Here is a 10,687-nt window from a genome sequence, read left to right as displayed (position 1 = left end):
CGCCATCTTGGATTATAGTTTTGACCTCATATTCGCTAATAGCTACCCCAAAAACCATGAAAATGACACCCATGACGAAAAGATGTAAAATTTTCGTCGGCGCCATCTTGGATTATAGTTTTGACCTCATATTCGCTAATAGCTACCCCAAAAACCATGAAAATGACACCCATGACGAAAAGATGTAAAATTTTCGTCGGCGCCATCTTGGATTATAGTTTTGACCTCATATTCGTTAATAGCTACCCCAAAAACCATGAAAATGACACCCATCACGAAAATAAGTCAAATTTTTCGTCGACGCCATCTTGGATTTTAGTTTTGACCTCATATTGGTTAATAGCTACCCCAAAAACCATGAAAATGACATCCATGACGAAAAGATGTAAAATTTTCGTCGGCGCCATCTTGGATTATAGTTTTGACCTCATATTCGTTAATAGCTACCCCAAAAACCATAAAAATGACACCCATCACGAAAAAAAGTCAAATTTTCGTCGGCGCCATCTTGGATTGTTGTTTCATAAAAATAATATTTGTCATACTCATACAGATCAACCAACATCATAATAGTCTTCCTACTAGTACTTCAAAACTTTGCCGCTAATCGCTATTCCTATAAAAAAGAGGATCTCAGGCAAGGTAATTTTTAAAACATAATTTTAAATTTACAAATAATTATTGTAATATGAAACTTGTGTTGATTTGAAGAATAAAATAGAAAATTTTATTTTTTTACATTTTTAGTTCTTTCGATTCCCGGTCGAAGAAAATGAATTTTTGAAAATCTTTGAATGCAGTTCTATTTCTTTTTAAAAATAAAGGAATGTTTCCTTTCAGCAAAAGCTATCTCCTAGTATTTCTGGTACTTTCACCCAGGGCCCATCGAAAATTTCCACACTGTATTTACAAACAAATATATAAATATTCAAATATTGCTCGTTTAATAGTATAGAATAAGAAGTTAATTTATTTACACCTACAATCCTAGGATAGGTAATAAAATCAAACTACTGATTTATTTATATTGTGGCGTGCTCGCCGTTGTACCTACTTGCCGCTCGGTTCTAATTATACGAGCGGCGACTACAACGTGGTCGGGAGCAAAACTAGCACAGGTCCTCCCTCGATGGCGTCCGGTTGGACTTTGGCGGCACTGGCGTGGTGCGCGCGAGTCGCATATTACGTATTATATTTTATATAAAAAAAATAGGGGCTAAATTATAAATCTATCCAAAAATTTCACTGTAAAACCTGATTAGTAAATGAAATGTAAAATTTTCATAAAAATAGCGTTTCCCTAATTCGCATAAAACTGAAAATGCTTTCAAAATCGATGCTACTTCTGATTTTTTTTTTATCGAGTTAAATATTTAATATTGTGTTTCTATCCAAAAATTCCACTAGATCAAACGTTTATCTGTACTATATATTTTTTTAGGATTTTAAATATGATGATTTCTCTGAAAATAACATGATTTAGAAACATGAATTTCGGTCCATGGGCCCTTAAACGATTTGAGATTTAAACTATCCTATCTCTCAAGTTGGATCAAACTGCACATGGTGTGCGAATTTTATTATAATCGGTTAAGTGGTTTAGGAGTCCATTGAGGACAAACATTGTGACACGAGATTTATATATATTAAGATGTTTATCAGCCATCTGGTTTCCATAGCACAAGCGAAAGCTTAGTATGAGATCAGATCGTGCCGTGTGTGAAAATAGCCGAAATATTTATTTATTAACTTATGATTATTACATTCAATTCCGGGATGTATAAAAAACACTTAAGTATATAAAGAACGGTATTTTAAAATTTTCTTAAAGCATGTTATGGTTAGGAGAGTTACTAAGTAAATGTAAAAAAGTGTATAAGTTGGAACTTTAAGTTATCTGTGGTTGATATAAGTTTGAAATATCTATTCTAAATCTAGACAGAGAACAAAACAACTATCACTATAAGTTTTTACAATAAAAAATACAATAATTCAACTCACGATCTATCTCAGCGAATTGAAGACCGAATTTAAAAAATAATGTATCGCCTAATGATCTTGACGGCTAGAAAGGGACGGATACTATATCATCCATTTGTTAGAAAGAGTGCACCGATTCGATTCACACCGGAAACGGCGTAATATATTGCGCATTGTTAGTAATGAGATCGGTTTGTGTGTTTGTCCGTGGGCGGCTCGGGACTTGCTGTATTTTTTGTGTGTTATCATATGCTTGTTGAATAAAATCGTGTGGTATTTTAGCACGCGTTTAATAGGTTTTTATTGCTTTGTTGAGCTTCGTGAAATCAGTGTGAGCATTATTCTATTTCTACTTGAAAAACATTTAAAATAAATATATTTTTATTTAATCATACCTTTAAACTTTTAAGATTTATTTATCAACACATAATTAATAATGATATTATTAACACTGGCTGCACGGCTTTGTATAATAATAGTCTGTGGTCGGTTCCCGCCAATGCGTTCGAACGTTCGAATTTGAAATTCAAATTTGGAAATCCATTAGTGCGACTCGTCATTTTAATGTGACACCGTATTGAGTTACTCTAATTGATGGCAGTTCGTTTTTTGAATGCTCCACTTTCGAAATTTGAATTCGGATGGGTGTTTTATTTTTTTAATAGTGCATTCAGTTCGGAAATGTAAAAAGAGTTTGTATATCCTGTCATTTGAGTATTAATAGATTTCTATTTGGTAGATAGGTGAAAGTGAATATTATTATGGCGCTTTTTGCGCGTTATTTTACCCCTCCAAATGTATAGCTAATAATATTACAACTTACGCTAACTTCATTACTGTTTTTACTTTTTAACACGCATTAACTTCACCTGTATGTTTGTAAGTAACCGACTTTTTACTCGATTAGACTTAATTCAAACACAGACAGATTTAATTCAAACTTTGTACACATAACAAGGATCGGTGACAATGCAATAATTTCATCAGTTTATCTTATACTAGCTGTTCCCCGCGGTTTCACCCGCATTGCTCCGCTCCTGTTGGTCTTAGCGTGATGATAATTGTATAGTCTAGCCTATAGCCTTCCTCGATAAATGGGCTATCTAACACCGAAAGAATTTTTCAAATTGGACCAGTAGTTCCCGAGATTAGCGCGTTCAAACAAACAAACAAACAATCAAACAAACCAAAAAACTCTTCAGCTTTATAATATTAGTATAGATTTCGTTTTAATAATATAATTACATGCTAAGAAGCTTTTTGTGAATTTATGTTAGAGGCAAGCTGTATCTCCTAAATACCTACCTACTGGTTGCCCATTTGCCCAATAACCTAGCTAGGGAAACATTGGCTTGAATAAACTGTTTTAGTAGCCTATTTATATTTTCACATTAATATAAATTGTAATAATTTGTAATAAATAAATTGTAATTGTAATAATACCTTTTTAGTACCTAATAATAATTTGTAATAAATAAATTGTAATTGTAATAATACCTTTTTAGTACCTAATAATAATTTGTAATAAATAAATTGTAATTGTAATTGTAATAATATGTTTATTAATTTGTTATTCATGATAAACCTATATTTATCTAGACTTAATACTATAAATCAAATTCTAAATTATTTATAGAATCTATTTTATTACTTCCTTACAACTACCTATTTTACTATTTCTTATTGAGTCAATTGATCGATATTATCTTATTACATAGTTAGAGGTAATAGCTAACGTTCAGTTTAAACTAACCGCAAGATCAATCACATTCCTCGATAATAATATACTTAAGTGGAGTTTTTGTGTAATTTTATATAAATTACTTAGTATTTCTCACGCAAGACATAGACGAAATAAGTGGTTGCAAAAGCTTGAAATATACATATAAATATTATATATTAGAAAAATAAAAATTTGCCAATGTTCGTAAACAGCAATTGAAATAATCAATTTTAATAAATTAAATTTTAAGTTTATATTTTAACTTTCAATCATGTCTAAACCATTATTTCTGTATCTACCTTTAGTTGGTGAAAATTGCCATTTATCTTTATTATTATCTATTACTTCTAGCTTTTCGCCCGCTTCGCCCGCGTTTTCAAAGAAAAACGCGCATTGTCCCATTCCCGTGGGATTTCCGGGAAAAAACCTATCCTATGTGTTATTCCCAGTTAACCTCTTTATGTGTGCTAAATTTCATTATAATCGCTTCAGTAGTATTTGCGTGAAAGACTAACAAACATACATACATACAAAATATTACTAGCAGGATAGGAAGGATTCTATCATCTATTATATAAGTAACACGTTTCTGCAAGAAAATTATTATTAAAAGTTATTCTTAGAAGTCATTTGTTAAATGTAACGATGTTCAATCGATGCGTGTAATTCGTATAGATGATTCAATCGATTATTGTATCGATTTGCTTGTCAACTCGATCATTAATCTAATTTTGAATAGTTACAAATGTTACAGTTGCATTTAATTCGATTCGGATTTAAATAACGGGTTAATGATTCTTTTAAATCATGGTCCTGGATTTGAATTTCGAATTTGAATGTTTTGTTCAATGGGTGTTGTTTTTTTTTATCCGAATTTGATGATTACCTTTTTCGTTATTAAAGGAGCAATTAGGAAGCTTAGTTATCAATAAATTTTGAATATTTTAAATTTATTTTCAGACGAAGTGGGTTCAATTAGTTTCATGGTTTGACTTTTACAAAAAACGTTTCGAAAACGAAGTTTCTTATTTTCTGTATATTTATTGTATGGCAAAAAGTTCAAAAAACATAATCGTGGTTAAAAGAAACTTGCAAGGGCTAAATATTTAAGATAAGTAGGCACTTAACTAAAACGCTAACATAATATGATTCACTTATAATTTAGAAATATTTTCAGCATGATCGAACCCCCTATCTTTAACACCACTGCACCTATAGGTAATTATATTGACAGAAAACAGCTGATGACTCATGGCCGACTTACTAAATGACTTCTAAAGGACGAGCGACCGTAACACCTGTCGATAAGTTGGGTAAGTATGGAAGACGCTTTTTTTAAGTTAAAGTTAAGTTTAAGTGCAGTTATACTTTGTTTTAAACTGTTTTTGTATGGTCAAATTAATGTATTATTAGCTTAATTAATTGAGTTGGGTTCTCAAATAAATATTATTAGATAGTTTATATTTGTAACAAGTAACAGACGTACTAATATGCCTGCGTTAATAAGATAGATATGGTATGAAACAACATACGTAGGTACCTACAATTTCATACAAAAGAGGCCAGGAGAAAAATTTAGTCGAAGTGATTATGATAATTATTAGGTAGGTATATAATGTAATAATTGTACAAAAATAGTAAGTATATCTTCCCATAAGTTTAACAAAGAAACAAAAATCATTAATTTCAAAATTAAATATTTTTGCACTACAGATAAAGTGCCTTCTCCATACTTAGAACCAATCGAAATAATATAAAGAAAGTTCAAGTATTATTGTTATAATAAAAGACAATAACTTCGCATTTTTGTAGGTCGATATATTGTTTACGCTTTCTGCAAATAGTAATAAATTATAAAGAAAGTCTGTTTGTTTACAATTTATATTGTTATGGAAGAAATTGTATCGATAAGTGTTTAAAGGTGAACTTTTTTTACCAAAGGTCAATATTCTATATAGGTCTATTATACCTACTTATAAATTTTTCATAGGTAAGGAAAAATAAAATTTAAAAGACACTATTGACTAAGGGAATAAGTATGTCTGAAATCTTCCACGCTTCCACGTTAATAGTAAAAACTAAAAAGTGCTGAACAGATTTTGAGGAAAATTGACACAGATAAACATTTAGAGAGTATTTCTTATTGTTTGTTGTCCTATAGTTTCTAAAATTTCAGTCTTAATCCAATAATTAAAATAAAAAGATTTAAAAATTATTTTATACTTGCTTTCCACCCGCAGCTTCGCCCGCACAGTCAAAGAAAAACCCAAAAACAACAACCAAAGATGTTTACTTCCAAAATTCACACAAGTACTTAAACAGCAATATGAATCGTTTTTTAAAATATCAACTAAAACGCATACAAAAATTCGTTCCAGCCTTCAAGGTAACATGACACGATGTTTTTTAAATTATCTGTGCATCTGTCATCGAGATATTGATGCACCCTTTGGTCCTACAATATTACAAAATTTGCATACACCATTTATGGGTTAACAATTGTCATATTATGATTTTTAAGCCGTGCTAAATAATCAATTTTGAACTTTATCTATAAGTAATACAATATACATTTGCATAACGTAATAACGTTCTAAAACTTCACGAAGATCACTAAAGATTTTAAAGACGTGTATAATGCATTTTGATCTCTATTGTCACGGATTTAATATTGGAATTGCAATCACCGCCTAATCGAATTCGCAAGATGACAGCGTAACTTGCATCTTTTTCATACACCATTTTTGTAAAATAAGCTCTATCACCGTGCTGTAGAGTAAAAATTTGCTTGAAACGAGTCTTAGAAGATTGCAGAAATCCCATTACAATGCAAAATGTATTCCGCCCCAGCGGATTAGGGTTGAAAATTGCGTGACAGCGTTTAGTATGGGAAGAGTTTAACCCTTAAATGGCTTATGCAAATTCTTGGCTAGGAATTATTTTTGGTATCATTTTTCAATAGCTCATTAAAGGTCGCTAAGCTTATTCTGGCGTAAGTGCCGTAGGTTCAGATTCATTGTGAGCACACTCTGTGAGATTCCCTTGTATTGTGATCGGAGCGATTTTATGGCTTTTATTTAAATTTTTGGCATTTGACGGCTTATTTGCATGATTGTTATTTATGGTTTATTGTATCTATTCTGCATGGGATTTGAGTGGAATAGCTTGTATCGGTTTAATGCTTCGTTGTATTTTAACAATTATGTGAATTATTATTTTTTCCTATAGATTGCTGAGATCTATTAGGCGTTATGCGCAGCTCAAAACTATATTTTTTCTACAAATATATTCTAGTTTACATGATAACATTTATTTATCCTCTACTTATATATAAGTAATCAATTGTTAAACCTACGCTATTATATTACCTACACTAGCTGTTCCGCGCGGTTTCACCCGCGTTCCTCCGCTCCTGTTGGTCTTAGCGTGATGGTATATAACTATATAGCCTTCCTCGATAAATGGGCTATCTAACATTGAAATAATTTTTCAAATCGGACCAGTGGTTCCCGAGATAAACGCGTTCAAACAAACAAACTCTTCAGCTTTATAATATTAGTATAGATTTCATGATGGTCGAGTGGTGTTAAAGTTCTCTTTGTTTATCTGCCTGTTGCACTTTATAAGAAAAGTAGCGAAGTTATTGTTTTATAGTTGTCATTTCTAGATTTATGCACAATTTAGAAAGTAAATATCTATTATTACAATACACAAATATTGGTAAGTTTGTGTAAATACTAATATTTAATTAAACAATAATTTAATTCTGTCAGGTGATTAATGATTGTCTACAATTTGGTGGTCATATTATCGTTATTTCATAAAAATAAAATGTTGTCTAATCTTCAATACAGTGAGCGGTTTACAATAAATTTTACCACACCAAACCACCATAATTAAGGGAAATACGTTAAGAATTAAGTTCTAAAATTTACATTAACGTCGATATCTGATAAAAATCGAATAATTAACAGCTCCCATCAGACACATGTCGCTAACAAAACCTCTTACAACATAGCTAATTACACCACGTTAGAGCGAGATAGCGATAGCACAACTAGTGTGTGAGAAAGAGACGGTTGCATGGAAGATCGGAAGTCGATTGTACCGCACCACTGCGCACTGACCGAATGTGGTTTTTTTAATTAAAAATGGCTGATATATTTGATCTTGAATGATTTGAGGTCATGTGCGCGAGCGCCGTTTTTGAGGGTTATAATGAATTTTAAGTTTTAAGGGTTGTGACAGGTGATATGGATACTGGATAGTCTATAACAATTGAAATACACTTTTCTATCGTTGTAAAGAAGTTTACTTTGTTGTTTGCAACCGATTTTCAAAAACGGAGAAGTTTCAATTCATCTGTATTTTTTTGGATTCGTCACTTCTAAACTTGCGATGGGTGAACTGATATTGATAATTCATTTCTTATTTGAAAGCTGATTCCTACCATGTGGTTCTATTTAAATTTGGGTTAGTTCAGACAATCTTAACTCTGTTTACAGACTTTTGTTAATAATTATTTTTCATCCATTATTTAAATTCTCGTTCATATTCCATAATACACGGGTACCATCATAAGGAAGGTACCCGGTCCTTTGGAAGGCTTACGTGGGGACACGGATCCAACACGCAGAGGCCCTCGTTCATATTATTATTAATGTTTTTAATTAATCCATACTTAATATTATAAATGCGAAAGTAACTCTGTCTGTCTGTCTGTTGCTCAATCACGCCTGAACTACCTACTGAACCAATTTTCATGAAATTTGGTATAGGGATATTTTGATACCTGAAGAGAAAGGACATAGGTTACTTTTTATCCCGGGAAAATGACGCAATCACGGACATCCCATGGGAACGGGAACTACCTATGCGGGTTTTTTCTTTGACTGCGCGGGCAGAAACCTAATTGTGTATATTTGACACCACGTTTCCTAGTTAATTGAGTTTCTAAAGGTTTCTAAGGGAAATCTAGGACTATTGTTACGAATACATTTAAACAATGAATGGTCACGGCTGGTAATCAGTGAAACAGCGTAACTCTAACATCTTAGTTTACAATATATTATTCTATTCTTATCGGTATAATAATCTCTTATTGTACCTACTTATTATATAATTTGTAAATTTTGCCTCTCTATTTCACTTTGGATCTAACTCAATTTTGATGCTCAAAACATTAAACTTTCCGCTGATAGAAAAATGCTCAATATCACATTATGACATCTAGGTAAGTAATAGGTATTAAAAAGATGACAGACGGACAAACAAAACACACTTATTTTGTTTTACACATCAATTAACTTCCCTTCATCCACATCACTTAACACGAAAAATAAACAAAACATTTTCTACAGAAAAAATAAAATAAAAGTAAGACATTCAATAATTCGTTTTTAACAACAAAGACATGTGAAAGTCGATCGATACATATCGATGGGCCCTTTGTCCTACTTCCTTGGCTCACCGCAAAATAACCGCCTTGCCTCTAATTGCGTTCGTATCAGGTGTATAGACCGTAACTGACCGGTCATGCGAGACAACAATCAAAAATACACCTTATCTACTTACAATAGAGTTGATAATCCCTTGGGAGGAAGTTCAAATTGTTCGAGTACTATTGTTAAGAGGGCTTATTCAATTTAACGCAAGTCAAAATCTCCGCGATCTATTACGATAGATCGCGGCTTGCGCTATCCTTTTACTATGAACAGCATAAGTCCACAGGAGAGCGCCGAGCAACATGTCCTCTCTCTGGAAAGGCTCGCTGCCGACTGATTTTAATCGGGTCGCGCGCAGTGTTTTATAGTACTTTAAAAAAAATTGTAGAAAAATAATAGAGGTACCTTAGTTGATTTTTTAAATTTTATCTTATAAGTAAGACGTTCTTTTATTGCAATATGTAAAAATAATATTAAACTAAGTCAAATATCTTGGTGAAAATAATCATTTTGTCGACTATAATTTCTAAAAAAATTCACATTGTTCGGATTTTAATTTCGTAAGTTAGGAGTCCAAAATAAAAAAATCTTTTAACTAACTATTTTAAAAAGGATTTTTGCAGTTAGTTAAAAAAAATTGTGTGTTAGATCTGTCAGCGATTTCAGATATTTTCAGCTTCGAAATTGACACTAAAAGCGAAATCAAGTAATCATCGGCTCAGTTATCTTGATGGTATTCACAAATACTGTATTAATTGAAAAAAACTCTTAACTAACTATATGGACAATAAAATTTCCTAAAAGTATTAGTAATTCATATGTTTGTAAGATAAGTGGTTGATGGACAATCTGGTTTGAAAAATCACATATTTGAGCCAAACAGCGCACGGACCGCGTACACGGCCTTAAGGTCAATAGCAGTTTCGTTAATTACTCTTTAAGAGTATGTGCTCCTGGTACCGTCTTAAGTTTTGGTGGTAACGGACATTTGGAGGTTATTTATCTATTAGTGGTATTGAGTAGGATATGTTTAGATAATGTTATAATAAACATTTTATGATTATTTTGATACTTTACTTCGTGATATAGACGTAATACAAAATATTTCTGGGGCTTCTAATCGTAGGTACTATGCTTCTACCTAAGGTCAAGCTTTAAGCTTTGACTGATTTCTTTCTTTGCATGGGAATCTAACAAGGCCTTACTTGCTTTTTCTATAAGGTGTCGATGTGCATGTTGCTCTATATTGCTCAAAAAATTTGATTGAAATAAAACATGCTAAGTAACGGTTTTTAATGAAACATAAACAATATAATATATTAACAGTTGTAAATTCAATAATTGATGATGTAAGAGTTATTATAAGAAATCTATAACATTTTCTGAGTCGGAGATTGGAACATAAGTATCCCGTATAAGATTCTAAAATATGCTGATACGTTTCTCGTGTTAGAATTTTTTTTTCAAATTGGAATTTGTGACAGCTGGTTGTAATTTGGTTAATCAAATAGTGCCAAGTAGCCTATTTATGGAGATTAGT

The sequence above is a fragment of the Colias croceus genome, chromosome 19 (genome assembly GCF_905220415.1).
Source record: "Colias croceus chromosome 19, ilColCroc2.1".
Lineage (NCBI taxonomy): Eukaryota > Metazoa > Arthropoda > Insecta > Lepidoptera > Pieridae > Colias > Colias croceus.
This window is presented reverse-complemented; position numbering follows the sequence as displayed.